We start from the raw sequence: 17,618 nt of genomic DNA, 5'->3' as shown, positions 1-17,618 counted from the left end.
AGTAGTTGGTTTCCCCATAGGTCGAGTCCGAGGACCATACAATGCCTTGGTTCTGTCCAGAACTCTTTTAATCTTTCTTTTAAGTAGTTGGTTTCCCCATAGGCTTCAGTCCGAGGACCATATAGTGCCTTGGTTGTGTCCAAAACTCTTTTAATCTTTCTTTTAAGTAAGTGGTTTCCTCGTAGGCCCGAGTCCGAGGACCATACAATGCCCTAGTTCTGTCCAAAACTCTTTTAATCATTCTTTTAAGTAGTTGGTTTCCCAATAGGCCCGAGTCCGAGGATAATACAGTGCCTTGGTTATTTCAAAAACTCTTTTAAGTAGTTGGTCTAAAATAGGCCCGAGTCCAAGGACCATACAATGCCTTAGTTCTGTCCAAAACTCTTTTAATCTTTCTTTTAAGTAGTTGGTTTCCCAATAGGGCGGAGTCCGAGGATAATACAGGGCCTTGGTTATGTCCAAAATTCTTTTAAGTAGTTAGTTTCCCCATAGGCTTGATTTCGAGGACCATACAGTGCCTTGGTTCTGTCCAAAACTCTTTTAATCTTTCTTTTAATTAAGTGGTTTCCCCATAGGCTTGAGTCCGAGGACCATATAGTGCCTTGGTTGTGTCCAAACATCATTTAATCTTTCTTTTAAGTAAGTGGTCGCCCCGTAGGCCCGAGTCCGAGGACCATACAATGCCCTAGTTCTGTCCAAAACTCTTTTAATCTTTCTTTTAGGTAGTTGGTTTCCCCAAAGGCCCGAGTCCGAGGACCATACAATGCCTTAGTTCTGTCCAAAACTCTTTTAATCTTTCTTTTAAGTAGTTGGTTTCCCTATAGGCCCGAGTCCGAGGGACATATAGTGCCTTGGTTCTGTCCAAAACCCTTTTAAGTTGTTGGTTTCCGCATAGGCTTGAGTCCGAGGACCATACAGTGCCTTGGTTCTGTCCAAAACACTTTTAATCTTTCTTTTAAGTAGTTGGATTCCCCATAGTCCCAAGTCCGAGGATAATACAGTGCCTTGGTTATTTCCAAAACTCTTTTAAGTAGTTGGTTTCCCCATAGGCCCGAGTCCGTGGACCATACAATGCCTTAGTTCTATCCAAAACTCTTTTAATCTTTCTTTTAAGTAGTTGCTTTCCCCATAGGCCCGAGTCCGACGAAAATACAGCGCCTTGGTTCTGTCCAGAACTCTTTTAAGTAGTTGGTTTCCCCATGGGCTTGAGTCCGAGGACAATACAGTGCCTTGGTTCTGTCCAAAACACTTTTAAGTAGTTGGTTTCCCAATAGGTCGAGTCCGAGGACCATACAATGCCTTGGTTCTGTCCAGAACTCTTTTAATCTTTCTTTTAAGTAGTTGGTTTCCCCATAGGCCCAAGTCCGAGGACCATATAGTGCCTCGTTCTATCCAAAACCATTTTAAGTAGTTGGTTTCCCCATAGGCTTCAGTCCGAGGACCATATAGTGCCTTGGTTGTGTCCAAAACTCTTTTAATCTTTCTTTTAAGTAAGTGGTTTCCCCGTAGGCCCGAGTCCGAGGACCATACAATGCCCTAGTTCTGTCCAAAACTCTTTTAATCATTCTTTTAAGTAGTTGGTTTCCCAATAGGCCCGAGTCCGAGGATAATACAGTGCCTTGGTTATTTCGAAAACTCTTTTAAGTAGTTGGTTTCCCCATAGGCCCGAGTCCGAGGACCATACAATGTCTTAGTTCTGTCCAAAACTCTTTTAATCTTTCTTTTAAGTAGTTGGTTTCCCAATAGGCCTGAGTCCGAGGATAATACAGTGCCTTGGTTATTTCAAAAACTCTTTTAAGTAGTTGGTTTCCCCATAGGCCCGAGTCCAAGGACCATACAATGCCTTAGTTCTGTCCAAAACTCTTTTAATCTTTCTTTTAAGTAGTTGGTTTCCCAATAAGGCGGAGTCCGAGGATAATACAGGGCCTTGGTTATGTCCAAAATTCTTTTAAGTAGTTCGTTTCCCCATGGGCTTGAATCCGAGGACCATACAGTGCCTTGGTTCTGTCCAAAACTCTTTTAATCTTTCTTTTAATTAAGTGGTTTCCCCATAGGCTTGAGTCCGAGGACCATATAGTGCCTTGGTTGTGTCCAAAACTCTTTTAATCTTTCTTTTAAGTAAGTGGTTTCCCCGTAGGCCCGAGTCCGAGGACCATACAATGCCATAGTTCTGTCCAAAACTCTTTTAATCTTTCTTTTAAGTAGATGGTTTCCCCATAGGATCGACTCCGACGTAAATACAGCGCCTTGGTTCTGTCCAGTACTCTTTTAAGTAGTTGGTTTCCCCATGGGCTTGAGTCCGAGGACCATATAGTGCTTTGGTTATGTCCAAAACTCATTTAAGTAGTTGGTTTCCCCATAGGCTTGAGTCCGAGGACCATATATTGCCTTGGTTCTGTCCAAAACTCTTTTAATCTTTCTTTTAATTAAGTGGTTTCCCCATAGGCTTGAGTCCGAGGACCATATAGTGCCTTGGTTGTGTCCAAAACTCTTTTAATCTTTCTTTTAAGTAATTGGTTTCCCCGTAGGCCCGAGTCCGAGGACCATACAATGCCCTAGTTCTGACCAAAACTCTTTTAATCTTTCTTTGAAGTAGTTGGTTTCCCAATAGGGCGGAGTCCGAGGATAATACAGGGCCTTGGTAATGTCCAAAATTCTTTTAAGTAGTTGGTTTCCCCATAGGCTTGAGTCCGAGGACCATACAGTGCCTTGGTTCTGTCCAAAACTCTTTTAATCTTTCATTAAATTAAGTGGTTTATCCATAGGCTTGAGTCCGAGGACCATATAATGCCTTGGTTGTGTCCAAAACTCTTTTAATCTTTCTTTTAAGTAAGTGGTTTCCCCGTAGGCCCGAGTCCGAGGACCATACAATGCCCTAGTTCTGTCCAAAACTCTTTTAATCTTTCTTTTAAGTAGTTGGTTTCCCGATAGGCCCGAGTCCGAGGATAATACAGTGCCTTGGTTATTTCGAAAACCCTTTTAAGTAGTTGGTTTCCCCGTAGGCCCGAGTCCGAGGATAAAACAGTGCCTTGGTTATGTCCAGAACTCTTTTAAGTAGTTGGTTTCCCCATAGGCTTGAGTCCGAGGACCATATAGTGCCTTGGTTCTGTCCAAAACTCTTCTAATCTTTCTTTTAAGTAAGTGGTTTCCCTGTAGGCCCGAGTCCGAGGACCATAAAATGCCTTAGTTTTGTCCAAAACTCTTTTATTCTTTCTTTTAAGTAGTTGGTTTCCCTCTAGGTCCGAGTCCGAGGATAATACAGTGCCTTGGTTATTTCGAAAACTCTTTTAAGTAGTTGGTTCCCCCATAGGCCCGATTCCGAGGACCATAAAACGCCTTAGTTCTGTCCAAAACTCTTTTAATCTTTCTTTTAAGTAGTTGGTTTCCCAATAGGCCCGAGTCCGAGGATAATACAGTGCCTTGGTTACTTCGAAAACTCTTTTAAGTAGTTGGTTCCCCCATAGGCCCGAGTCCGAGGACCATACAATGCCTTAGTTCTGTCCAAAACTCTTTTAATCTTTCTTTTAAGTAGTTGCTTTCCCCATAGGATCGGGTCCGACGTTAATACAGTGACTTGGTTGTGTCGAAAACTCATTTAAGTAGTTGGTTTCCCCAAAGGCCCGAGTCCGAGGACCATACAATGCCTTAGTACTGTCCAAAACTCTTTTAATCTTTCTTTTAAGTAGTTGGTTTCCCTATAGGCCCGAGTCCGAGGGCCATATAGTGCCTTGGTTCTGTCCAAAACCCTTTTAAGTAGTTGGTTTCCGCATAGGCTTGAGTCCGAGGACCATACAGTGCCTTGGTTCTGTCCAAAACACTTTTAATCTTTCTTTTAAGTAGTTGGATTCCCCATAGGCCCAAGTCCGAGGATAATACAGTGCCTTGGTTATTTCCAAAACTCTTTTAAGTAGTTGGTTTCCCCATAGGCCCGAGTCCGAGGACCATACAATGCCTTAGTTCTATCCAAAACTCTTTTCATCTTTCTTTTAAGTAGATGGTTTCCCCATAGGCCCGAGTTCGACGATAATACAGCGCCTTCGTTCTGTCCAGAACTCTTTTATGTAGTTGGTTTCCCCATGGGCTTGAGTCCGAGGACCATACAGTGTCTTGGTTCTGTCCAAAACTCTTTTAAGTAGTTGGTTTCCCCATAGGTCGAGTCCGAGGACCATAGAATGCCTTGGTTCTGTCCAGAACTCTTTTAATCTTTCTTTTAAGTTGTTGGTTTCCCAATAGGGCGGAGTCCGAGGATAATACAGGGCCTTGGTTATGTCCAAAACTCCTTTAAGTAGTTGGTTTCCCCATAGGCTTGAGTCCGAGGACCATCCAGTGCCCTGGTTCTGTCCAAAACTCTTTTAATCTTTCTTTTAAGTAGTTGGTTTCCCCGTAGGCCCGAGTCCGAGGATAATACAGTGCCTTGGTTATGTCCAGAACTCTTTTAAGTAGTTGGTTTCCCCATAGGCTTGAGTCCGAGGACCATATAGTGCCTTGGTTCTGTCCAATACTCTTTTAATCTTTCTTTTAAGTAAGTGGTTTCCCCGTAGGCCCTAGTTCGAGGACCATACAATGCCTTAGTTCTGTCCAAAACTCTTTTAAGTAGTTGGTTTCCCCGTAAGCCCGAGTCCGAGGATAATAGAGTGCCTTGGTTATGTCCAGAACTCTTTTAAGTAGTTGGTTTCAACATAGGCTTGAGTCCGAGGACCATATAGTGCCTTGGTTCTGTCCAAAACTCTTTTAATCTTTCTTTTAGGTAGGTGGTTTCCCCGTAGGCCCGAGTCCGAAGACCATACAATGCCTTAGTTCTGTCCAAAACTCTTTTAAACTTTCTTTTAAGTAGTTGGTTTCCCCATAGGCCCGAGTCCGACGATAATACGGCGCCTTGGTTCAGTCCAAAACTCTTTTAAGTAGTTGGTTTCGCCATGGGCTTGAGTCCGAGGACCAAACAATGCCTTAGTTCTGTCCAAAACTCTTTTAATCTTTCTTTTAAGTAGTTGGTTTCCCCATAGGCCCGAGTCCGACGATAATACAGCGCCTTGGTTCTGTCCAAAACTCTTTTAAGTAGTTGGTTTCGCCATGGGCTTGAGTCTGAGGACCATACAGTGCCTTGGTTCTGTCCAAAACTCTTTTAATCTTTCTTTTAAGTAGTTGGTTTCCCCATAGGCCCGAGTCCGAGGATAATACAGTGCTTTGGTTATTTCCAAAACTCTTTTAAGTAGTTGGTATCCCCATAGGCCCGAGTCCGAGGGCCATACATTGCCTTAGTTCTGTCCAAAACTCTTTTAATCTTTCTTTTAAGTAGTTGGTTTCCCGAGAGGCCCGAGTCCGAGGATCATACAGTGCCTTGGTTCTGTCCAAAACTCTTTTATGTAGTTGGTTTCCCCATTGTCTTCACTCCGGGGACCATACAGTGCCTTGGTTCTATCCAAAACTCTTTTAAGTAGTTGGTTTCCCCTTAGGCTTGAGTCCGAGGACCATATAGTGCCTTGGTTGTGTCCAAAACTCTTTTAATCATTCTTTTAAGTAAGTGGTTTCCCCGTAGGCCCGAGTCCGAGGACCGTACAATGCCTTAGTTCTGTCCAAATCACTTTTAATCCTTCTTTTAAGTAGTTGGTTTCCCCATAGGCCCGAGTCCGAGGATAATACAGTGCCTTGGTTATTTCGAAAACTCTTTTAAGTAGTTGGTTTCCCCATAGGCCCGAGTCCGAGGACCATACAATGCCTTAGTTCTGTCCAAAACTCTTTTAATCTTTCTTTTAAGTAGTTGGTTTCCCCATAGGATCGAGTCCGACGTTAATACAGTGCCTTGGTTGTGTCGAAAACTCTTTTAAGTAGTTGGTTTCCCCATAGGCCTGAGTCCGAGGACCATACAATGCCTTAGTTCTGTCCAAAACACTTTTAATCTTTCTTTTAAGTAGTTGGTTTCCCCGTAGGCCCGAGTCCGAGGATAATACAGTGCCTTGGTTATGTCCAAAACTCTTTTAAGTAGTTGGTTTCCCCATAGGCCCGAGTCCGAGGACCATACAATGCCTTAGTTCTGTCCAAAACTCTTTTAATCTTTCTTTTAAGAAGTTGGTGTCCCCATAGGCCCGAGTCCGACGATAATACAGCGCCTTGGTTCTGTCCAAAACTCTTTTAAGTAGTTGGTTTCGCCATGGGCTTGAGTCCGAGGACCATACAGTGCCTTGGTTCTGTCCAAAACTCTTTTAATCTTTCTCTTAAGTAGTTGGTTTCCCCATAGGCCCGAGTCCGAGGATAATACAGTGCCTTGGTTATTTCGAAAACTCTTTTAAGTAGTTGGTTTCCCCATAGGCCCGAGTCCGAGGACCATACAATGCCTTAGTTCTGTCCAAAACTCTTTTAATATTTCTTTTAAGTAGTTGGTTTCCCAATAGGCCCGAGTCCGAGGATAATACAGTGCCTTGGTTACTTCGAAAACTCTTTTAAGTAGTTGGTTCCCCCATAGGCCCGAGTCCGAGGACCATACAATGCCTTAGTTCTGTCCAAAACTCTTTTAATCTTTCTTTTAAGTAGTTGCTTTCCCCATAGGATCGGGTCCGACGTTAATACAGTGACTTGGTTGTGTCGAAAACTCATTTAAGTAGTTGGTTTCCCCAAAGGCCCGAGTCCGAGGACCATACAATGCCTTAGTACTGTCCAAAACTCTTTTAATCTTTCTTTTAAGTAGTTGGTTTCCCTATAGGCCCGAGTCCGAGGACCATATAGTGCCTTGGTTCTGTCCAAAACCCTTTTAAGTAGTTGGTTTCCGCATAGGCTTGAGTCCGAGGACCATACAGTGCCTTGGTTCTGTCCAAAACACTTTTAATCTTTCTTTTAAGTAGTTGGATTCCCCATAGGCCCAAGTCCGAGGATAATACAGTGCCTTGGTTATTTCCAAAACTCTTTTAAGTAGTTGGTTTCCCAATAGGCCCGAGTCCGAGGACCATACAATGCCTTAGTTCTATCCAAAACTCTTTTCATCTTTCTTTTAAGTAGATGGTTTCCCCATAGGCCCGAGTTCGACGATAATACAGCGCCTTCGTTCTGTCCAGAACTCTTTTATGTAGTTGGTTTCCCCATGGGCTTGAGTCCGAGGACCATACAGTGTCTTGGTTCTGTCCAAAACTCTTTTAAGTAGTTGGTTTCCCCATAGGTCGAGTCCGAGGACCATAGAATGCCTTGGTTCTGTCCAGAACTCTTTTAATCTTTCTTTTAAGTAGTTGGTTTCCCAATAGGGCGGAGTCCGAGGATAATACAGGGCCTTGGTTATGTCCAAAACTCCTTTAAGTAGTTGGTTTCCCCATAGGCTTGAGTCCGAGGACCATCCAGTGCCCTGGTTCTGTCCAAAACTCTTTTAATCTTTCTTTTAAGTAGTTGGTTTCCCCGTAGGCCCGAGTCCGAGGATAATACAGTGCCTTGGTTATGTCCAGAACTCTTTTAAGTAGTTGGTTTCCCCATAGGCTTGAGTCCGAGGACCATATAGTGCCTTGGTTCTGTCCAATACTCTTTTAATCTTTCTTTTAAGTAAGTGGTTTCCCCGTAGGCCCTAGTCCGAGGACCATACAATGCCTTAGTTCTTTCCAAAACTCTTTTAATCTTTCTTTTAAGTAGTTGGTTTCCCCATAGGCCCGAGTCCGACGATAATACGGCGCCTTGGTTATGTCCAAAACTCCTTTAAGTAGTCGGTTTCCCCACAGGATTGAGTCCGAGGGCCATCCAGTGCCCTGGTTCTGTCCAAAACTCTTTTAATCTTTCTTTTAAGTAGTTGGTTTCCCCGTAAGCCCGAGTCCGAGGATAATAGAGTGCCTTGGTTATGTCCAGAACTCTTTTAAGTAGTTGGTTTCAACATAGGCTTGAGTCCGAGGACCATATAGTGCCTTGGTTCTGTCCAAAACTCTTTTAATCTTTCTTTTAGGTAGGTGGTTTCCCCGTAGGCCCGAGTCCGAAGACCATACAATGCCTTAGTTCTGTCCAAAACTCTTTTAATCTTTCTTATAAGTAGTTGGTTTCCCCATAGGCCCGAGTCCGACGATAATACGGCGCCTTGGTTCAGTCCAAAACTCTTTTAAGTAGTTGGTTTCGCCATGGGCTTGAGTCCGAGGACCAAACAATGCCTTAGTTCTGTCCAAAACTCTTTTAATCTTTCTTTTAAGTAGTTGGTTTCCCCATAGGCCCGAGTCCGACGATAATACAGCGCCTTGGTTCTGTCCAAAACTCTTTTAAGTAGTTGGTTTCGCCATGGGCTTGAGTCTGAGGACCATACAGTGCCTTGATTCTGTCCAAAACTCTTTTAATCTTTCTTTTAAGTAGTTGGTTTCCCCATAGGCCCGAGTCCGAGGATAATACAGTGCTTTGGTTATTTCCAAAACTCTTTTAAGTAGTTGGTATCCCCATAGGCCCGAGTCTGAGGGCCATACATTGCCTTAGTTCTGTCCAAAACTCTTTTAATCTTTCTTTTAAGTAGTTGGTTTCCCGAGAGGCCCGAGTCCGAGGATCATACAGTGCCTTGGTTCTGTCCAAAACTCTTTTATGTAGTTGGTTTCCCCATTGTCTTCACTCCGGGGACCATACAGTGCCTTGGTTCTATCCAAAACTCTTTTAAGTAGTTGGTTTCCCCTTAGGCTTGAGTCCGAGGACCATATAGTGCCTTGGTTGTGTCCAAAACTCTTTTAATCATTCTTTTAAGTAAGTGGTTTCCCCGTAGGCCCGAGTCCGAGGACCGTACAATGCCTTAGTTCTGTCCAAATCACTTTTAATCCTTCTTTTAAGTAGTTGGTTTCCCCATAGGCCCGAGTCCGAGGATAATACAGTGCCTTGGTTATTTCGAAAACGCTTTTAAGTAGTTGGTTTCCCCATAGGCCCGAGTCCGAGGACCATACAATGCCTTAGTTCTGTCCAAAACTCTTTTAATCTTTCTTTTAAGTAGTTGGTTTCCCCATAGGATCGAGTCCGACGTTAATACAGTGCCTTGGTTGTGTCGAAAACTCTTTTAAGTAGTTGGTTTCCCCATAGGCCTGAGTCCGAGGACCATACAATGCCTTAGTTCTGTCCAAAACACTTTTAATCTTTCTTTTAAGTAGTTGGTTTCCCCGTAGGCCCGAGTCCGAGGATAATACAGTGCCTTGGTTATGTCCAAAACTCTTTTAAGTAGTTGGTTTCCCCATAGGCCCGAGTCCGAGGAACATACAATGCCTTGGTTCTGTCCAAAACTCTTTTAATCTTTCTTTTAAGAAGTTGGTTTCCCCATAGGCCCGAGTCCGACGATAATACAGCGCCTTGGTTCTGTCCAAAACTCTTTTAAGTAGTTGGTTTCGCCATGGGCTTGAGTCCGAGGACCATACAGTGCCTTGGTTCTGTCCAAAACTCTTTTAATCTTTCTCTTAAGTAGTTGGTTTCCCCATAGGCCCGAGTCCGAGGATAATACAGTGCCTTGGTTATTTCGAAAACTCTTTTAAGTAGTTGGTTTCCCCATAGGCCCGAGTCCGAGGACCATACAATGCCTTAGTTCTGTCCAAAACTCTTTTAATATTTCTTTTAAGTAGTTGGTTTCCCAATAGGCCCGAGTCCGAGGATAATACAGTGCCTTGGTTACTTCGAAAACTCTTTTAAGTAGTTGGTTCCCCCATAGGCCCGAGTCCGAGGACCATACAATGCCTTAGTTCTGTCCAAAACTCTTTTAATCTTTCTTTTAAGTAGTTGCTTTCCCCATAGGATCGGGTCCGACGTTAATACAGTGACTTGGTTGTGTCGAAAACTCATTTAAGTAGTTGGTTTCCCCAAAGGCCCGAGTCCGAGGACCATACAATGCCTTAGTACTGTCCAAAACTCTTTTAATCTTTCTTTTAAGTAGTTGGTTTCCCTATAGGCCCGAGTCCGAGGGCCATATAGTGCCTTGGTTCTGTCCAAAACCCTTTTAAGTAGTTGGTTTCCGCATAGGCTTGAGTCCGAGGACCATACAGTGCCTTGGTTCTGTCCAAAACACTTTTAATCTTTCTTTTAAGTAGTTGGATTCCCCATAGGCCCAAGTCCGAGGATAATACAGTGCCTTGGTTATTTCCAAAACTCTTTTAAGTAGTTGGTTTCCCCATAGGCCCGAGTCCGAGGACCATACAATGCCTTAGTTCTATCCAAAACTCTTTTCATCTTTCTTTTAAGTAGATGGTTTCCCCATAGGCCCGAGTTCGACGATAATACAGCGCCTTCGTTCTGTCCAGAACTCTTTTATGTAGTTGGTTTCCCCATGGGCTTGAGTCCGAGGACCATACAGTGTCTTGGTTCTGTCCAAAACTCTTTTAAGTAGTTGGTTTCCCCATAGGTCGAGTCCGAGGACCATAGAATGCCTTGGTTCTGTCCAGAACTCTTTTAATCTTTCTTTTAAGTAGTTGGTTTCCCAGTAGGGCGGAGTCCGAGGATAATACAGGGCCTTGGTTATGTCCAAAACTCCTTTAAGTAGTTGGTTTCCCCATAGGCTTGAGTCCGAGGACCATCCAGTGCCCTGGTTCTGTCCAAAACTCTTTTAATCTTTCTTTTAAGTAGTTGGTTTCCCCGTAGGCCCGAGTCCGAGGATAATACAGTGCCTTGGTTATGTCCAGAACTCTTTTAAGTAGTTGGTTTCCCCATAGGCTTGAGTCCGAGGACCATATAGTGCCTTGGTTCTGTCCAATACTCTTTTAATCTTTCTTTTAAGTAAGTGGTTTCCCCGTAGGCCCTAGTCCGAGGACCATACAATGCCTTAGTTCTTTCCAAAACTCTTTTAATCTTTCTTTTAAGTAGTTGGTTTCCCCATAGGCCCGAGTCCGACGATAATACGGCGCCTTGGTTATGTCCAAAACTCCTTTAAGTAGTCGGTTTCCCCACAGGATTGAGTCCGAGGGCCATCCAGTGCCCTGGTTCTGTCCAAAACTCTTTTAATCTTTCTTTTAAGTAGTTGGTTTCCCCGTAAGCCCGAGTCCGAGGATAATAGAGTGCCTTGGTTATGTCCAGAACTCTTTTAAGTAGTTGGTTTCAACATAGGCTTGAGTCCGAGGACCATATAGTGCCTTGGTTCTGTCCAAAACTCTTTTAATCTTTCTTTTAGGTAGGTGGTTTCCCCGTAGGCCCGAGTCCGAAGACCATACAATGCCTTAGTTCTGTCCAAAACTCTTTTAATCTTTCTTATAAGTAGTTGGTTTCCCCATAGGCCCGAGTCCGACGATAATACGGCGCCTTGGTTCAGTCCAAAACTCTTTTAAGTAGTTGGTTTCGCCATGGGCTTGAGTCCGAGGACCAAACAATGCCTTAGTTCTGTCCAAAACTCTTTTAATCTTTCTTTTAAGTAGTTGGTTTCCCCATAGGCCCGAGTCCGACGATAATACAGCGCCTTGGTTCTGTCCAAAACTCTTTTAAGTAGTTGGTTTCGCCATGGGCTTGAGTCTGAGGACCATACAGTGCCTTGATTCTGTCCAAAACTCTTTTAATCTTTCTTTTAAGTAGTTGGTTTCCCCATAGGCCCGAGTCCGAGGATAATACAGTGCTTTGGTTATTTCCAAAACTCTTTTAAGTAGTTGGTATCCCCATAGGCCCGAGTCTGAGGGCCATACATTGCCTTAGTTCTGTCCAAAACTCTTTTAATCTTTCTTTTAAGTAGTTGGTTTCCCGAGAGGCCCGAGTCCGAGGATCATACAGTGCCTTGGTTCTGTCCAAAACTCTTTTATGTAGTTGGTTTCCCCATTGTCTTCACTCCGGGGACCATACAGCGCCTTGGTTCTGTCCAAAACTCTTTTAAGTAGTTGGTTTCCCCTTAGGCTTGAGTCCGAGGACCATATAGTGCCTTGGTTGTGTCCAAAACTCTTTTAATCATTCTTTTAAGTAAGTGGTTTCCCCGTAGGCCCGAGTCCGAGGACCGTACAATGCCTTAGTTCTGTCCAAATCACTTTTAATCTTTCTTTTAAGTAGTTGGTTTCCCCATAGGCCCGAGTCCGAGGATAATACAGTGCTTTGGTTATTTCCAAAACTCTTTTAAGTAGTTGGTATCCCCATAGGCCCGAGTCCGAGGGCCATACATTGCCTTAGTTCTGTCCAAAACTCTTTTAATCTTTCTTTTAAGTAGTTGGTTTCCCGAGAGGCCCGAGTCCGAGGATCATACAGTGCCTTGGTTCTGTCCAAAACTCTTTTATGTAGTTGGTTTCCCCATTGTCTTCACTCCGGGGACCATACAGTGCCTTGGTTCTGTCCAAAACTCTTTTAAGTAGTTGGTTTCCCCTTAGGCTTGACTCCGAGGACCATATAGTGCCTTGGTTGTGTCCAAAACTCTTTTAATCATTCTTTTAAGTAAGTGGTTTCCCCGTAGGCCCGAGTCCGAGGACCGTACAATGCCTTAGTTCTGTCCAAATCACTTTTAATCTTTCTTTTAAGTAGTTGGTTTCCCCATAGGATCGAGTCCGACGTTAATACAGTGCCTTGGTTGTGTCGAAAACTCTTTTAAGTAGTTGGTTTCCCCATAGGCCTGAGTCCGAGGACCATACAATGCCTTAGTTCTGTCCAAAACACTTTTAATCTTTCTTTTAAGTAGTTGGTTTCCCCGTAGGCCCGAGTCCGAGGATAATACAGTGCCTTGGTTATGTCCAAAACTCTTTTAAGTAGTTGGTTTCCCCATAGGCCCGAGTCCGAGGAACATACAATGCCTTAGTTCTGTCCAAAACTCTTTTAATCTTTCTTTTAAGAAGTTGGTGTCCCCATAGGCCCGAGTCCGACGATAATACAGCGCCTTGGTTCTGTCCAAAACTCTTTTAAGTAGTTGGTTTCGCCATGGGCTTGAGTCCGAGGACCATACAGTGCCTTGGTTCTGTCCAAAACTCTTTTAATCTTTCTCTTAAGTAGTTGGTTTCCCCATAGGCCCGAGTCCGAGGATAATACAGTGCCTTGGTTATTTCGAAAACTCTTTTAAGTAGTTGGTTTCCCCATAGGCCCGAGTCCGAGGACCATACAATGCCTTAGTTCTGTCCAAAACTCTTTTAATATTTCTTTTAAGTAGTTGGTTTCCCAATAGGCCCGAGTCCGAGGATAATACAGTGCCTTGGTTACTTCGAAAACTCTTTTAAGTAGTTGGTTCCCCCATAGGCCCGAGTCCGAGGACCATACAATGCCTTAGTTCTGTCCAAAACTCTTTTAATCTTTCTTTTAAGTAGTTGCTTTCCCCATAGGATCGGGTCCGACGTTAATACAGTGCCTTGGTTATTTCGAAAACTCTTTTAAGTAGTTGGTTTCCCCAACGGCCCGAGTCCGAGGACCATACAATGCCTTAGTACTGTCCAAAACTCTTTTAATCTTTCTTTTAAGTAGTTGGTTTCCCTATAGGCCCGAGTCCGAGGGCCATATAGTGCCTTGGTTCTGTCCAAAACCCTTTTAAGTAGTTGGTTTCCGCATAGGCTTGAGTCCGAGGACCATACAGTGCCTTGGTTCTGTCCAAAACACTTTTAATCTTTCTTTTAAGTAGTTGGATTCCCCATAGGCCCAAGTCCGAGGATAATACAGTGCCTTGGTTATTTCCAAAACTCTTTTAAGTAGTTGGTTTCCCCATAGGCCCGAGTCCGAGGACCATACAATGCCTTAGTTCTATCCAAAACTCTTTTCATCTTTCTTTTAAGTAGATGGTTTCCCCATAGGCCCGAGTTCGACGATAATACAGCGCCTTCGTTCTGTCCAGAACTCTTTTATGTAGTTGGTTTCCCCATGGGCTTGAGTCCGAGGACCATACAGTGTCTTGGTTCTGTCCAAAACTCTTTTAAGTAGTTGGTTTCCCCATAGGTCGAGTCCGAGGACCATAGAATGCCTTGGTTCTGTCCAGAACTCTTTTAATCTTTCTTTTAAGTAGTTGGTTTCCCAATAGGGCGGAGTCCGAGGATAATACAGGGCCTTGGTTATGTCCAAAACTCCTTTAAGTAGTTGGTTTCCCCATAGGCTTGAGTCCGAGGACCATCCAGTGCCCTGGTTCTGTCCAAAACTCTTTTAATCTTTCTTTTAAGTAGTTGGTTTCCCCGTAGGCCCGAGTCCGAGGATAATACAGTGCCTTGGTTATGTCCAGAACTCTTTTAAGTAGTTGGTTTCCCCATAGGCTTGAGTCCGAGGACCATATAGTGCCTTGGTTCTGTCCAATACTCTTTTAATCTTTCTTTTAATTAAGTGGTTTCCCCGTAGGCCCTAGTCCGAGGACCATACAATGCCTTAGTTCTTTCCAAAACTCTTTTAATCTTTCTTTTAAGTAGTTGGTTTCCCCATAGGCCCGAGTCCGACGATAATACGGCGCCTTGGTTATGTCCAAAACTCCTTTAAGTAGTCGGTTTCCCCACAGGATTGAGTCCGAGGGCCATCCAGTGCCCTGGTTCTGTCCAAAACTCTTTTAATCTTTCTTTTAAGTAGTTGGTTTCCCCGTAAGCCCGAGTCCGAGGATAATAGAGTGCCTTGGTTATGTCCAGAACTCTTTTAAGTAGTTGGTTTCAACATAGGCTTGAGTCCGAGGACCATATAGTGCCTTGGTTCTGTCCAAAACTCTTTTAATCTTTCTTTTAGGTAGGTGGTTTCCCCGTAGGCCCGAGTCCGAAGACCATACAATGCCTTAGTTCTGTCCAAAACTCTTTTAATCTTTCTTCTAAGTAGTTGGTTTCCCCATAGGCCCGAGTCCGACGATAATACGGCGCCTTGGTTCAGTCCAAAACTCTTTTAAGTAGTTGGTTTCGCCATGGGCTTGAGTCCGAGGACCAAACAATGCCTTAGTTCTGTCCAAAACTCTTTTAATCTTTCTTTTAAGTAGTTGGTTTCCCCATAGGCCCGAGTCCGACGATAATACAGCGCCTTGGTTCTGTCCAAAACTCTTTTAAGTAGTTGGTTTCGCCATGGGCTTGAGTCTGAGGACCATACAGTGCCTTGATTCTGTCCAAAACTCTTTTAATCTTTCTTTTAAGTAGTTGGTTTCCCCATAGGCCCGAGTCCGAGGATAATACAGTGCTTTGGTTATTTCCAAAACTCTTTTAAGTAGTTGGTATCCCCATAGGCCCGAGTCTGAGGGCCATACATTGCCTTAGTTCTGTCCAAAACTCTTTTAATCTTTCTTTTAAGTAGTTGGTTTCCCGAGAGGCCCGAGTCCGAGGATCATACAGTGCCTTGGTTCTGTCCAAAACTCTTTTATGTAGTTGGTTTCCCCATTGTCTTCACTCCGGGGACCATACAGTGCCTTGGTTCTGTCCAAAACTCTTTTAAGTAGTTGGTTTCCCCTTAGGCTTGAGTCCGAGGACCATATAGTGCCTTGGTTGTGTCCAAAACTCTTTTAATCATTCTTTTAAGTAAGTGGTTTCCCCGTAGGCCCGAGTCCGAGGACCGTACAATGCCTTAGTTCTGTCCAAATCACTTTTAATCTTTCTTTTAAGTAGTTGGTTTCCCCATAGGCCCGAGTCCGAGGATAATACAGTGCTTTGGTTATTTCCAAAACTCTTTTAAGTAGTTGGTATCCCCATAGGCCCGAGTCCGAGGGCCATACATTGCCTTAGTTCTGTCCAAAACTCTTTTAATCTTTCTTTTAAGTAGTTGGTTTCCCGAGAGGCCCGAGTCCGAGGATCATACAGTGCCTTGGTTCTGTCCAAAACTCTTTTATGTAGTTGGTTTCCCCATTGTCTTCACTCCGGGGACCATACAGTGCCTTGGTTCTGTCCAAAACTCTTTTAAGTAGTTGGTTTCCCCTTAGGCTTGAGTCCGAGGACCATATAGTGCCTTGGTTGTGTCCAAAACTCTTTTAATCATTCTTTTAAGTAAGTGGTTTCCCCGTAGGCCCGAGTCCGAGGACCGTACAATGCCTTAGTTCTGTCCAAATCACTTTTAATCTTTCTTTTAAGTAGTTGGTTTCCCCATAGGATCGAGTCCGACGTTAATACAGTGCCTTGGTTGTGTCGAAAACTCTTTTAAGTAGTTGGTTTCCCCATAGGCCTGAGTCCGAGGACCATACAATGCCTTAGTTCTGTCCAAAACACTTTTAATCTTTCTTTTAAGTAGTTGGTTTCCCCGTAGGCCCGAGTCCGAGGATAATACAGTGCCTTGGTTATGTCCAAAACTCTTTTAAGTAGTTGGTTTCCCCATAGGCCCGAGTCCGAGGAACATACAATGCCTTAGTTCTGTCCAAAACTCTTTTAATCTTTCTTTTAAGAAGTTGGTGTCCCCATAGGCCCGAGTCCGACGATAATACAGCGCCTTGGTTCTGTCCAAAACTCTTTTAAGTAGTTGGTTTCGCCATGGGCTTGAGTCCGAGGACCATACAGTGCCTTGGTTCTGTCCAAAACTCTTTTAATCTTTCTCTTAAGTAGTTGGTTTCCCCATAGGCCCGAGTCCGAGGATAATACAGTGCCTTGGTTATTTCGAAAACTCTTTTAAGTAGTTGGTTTCCCCATAGGCCCGAGTCCGAGGACCATACAATGCCTTAGTTCTGTCCAAAACTCTTTTAATCTTTCTTTTAAGTAGTTGGTTTCCCCATAGGATCGAGTCCGACGTTAATACAGTGCCTTGGTTGTGTCGAAAACTCTTTTAAGTAGTTGGTTTCCCCATAGGCCTGAGTCCGAGGACCATACAATGCCTTAGTTCTGTCCAAAACACTTTTAATCTTTCTTTTAAGTAGTTTGTTTCCCCATAGGCCCGAGTCCGAGGATAATACAGTGCCTTGGTTATTTCCAAAACTCTTTTAAGTAGTTGGTTTCCCCATAGGCTTGACTCCGAGGGCCATACAATGCCTTAGTTCTGTCCAAAACTCTTTTAATCTTTCTTTTAAGTAGTCGGTTCCCCGAGAGGCCCGAGTCCGAGGATCATACAGTGCCTTGGTTCTGTCCAAAACTCTTTTATGTAGTTGGTTTCCCCATAGTCTTCACTCCGGGGACCATACAGTGCCTTGGTTCTGTCCAAAACTCTTTTAAGTAGTTGGTTTCCCCATAGGCTTGAGTCCGAGGCCCATATAGTGCCTTGGTTGTGTCCAAAACTCTTTTAATCATTCTTTTAAGTAAGTGGTTTCCCCGTAGGCCCGAGTCCGAGGACCGTACAATGCCTTAGTTCTGTCCAAAACACTTTTAATCTTTCTTTTAAGTAGTTGGTTTCCCCATAGGCCCGAGTCCGAGGATAATACAGTGCCTTGGTTATTTCGAAAACTCTTTTAAGTAGTTGGTTTCCCCAAAGGCCCGAGTCCGAGGACCATACAATGCCTTAGTTCTGTCCAAAACTCTTTTAATCTTTCTTTTAAGTAGTTGGTGTCCCCATAGGCCCGAGTCCGACGATAATACAGCGCCTTGGTTCTGTCCAAAACTCTTTTAAGTAGTTGGTTTCGCCATGGGCTTGAGTCCGAGGACCATGCAATGCCTTAGTTCTGTCCAAAACACTTTTAATCTTTCTTTTAAGTAGTTGGTTCCCCCATAGGCCCGAGTCCGAGGACCATAAAATGCCTTAGTTCTGTCCAAAACTCTTTTAATCTTTCTTTTAAGTAGTTGGTTTCCCAATAGGCCCGAGTCCGAGGATAATACAGTGCCTTGGTTATTTCGAAAACTCTTTTAAGTAAGTGGTTTCCCCATAGGCCCGAGTCCAAGGACCATACAATGCCTTAGTTCTGTCCAAAACTCTTT

The sequence above is a fragment of the Quercus robur genome, chromosome 4 (genome assembly GCF_932294415.1).
Source record: "Quercus robur chromosome 4, dhQueRobu3.1, whole genome shotgun sequence".
Classification (NCBI taxonomy): Eukaryota; Viridiplantae; Streptophyta; class Magnoliopsida; order Fagales; family Fagaceae; genus Quercus; species Quercus robur.
The sequence above is the reverse complement of the archived record's forward strand: the minus strand, read 5'-3'. Positions refer to the sequence as shown.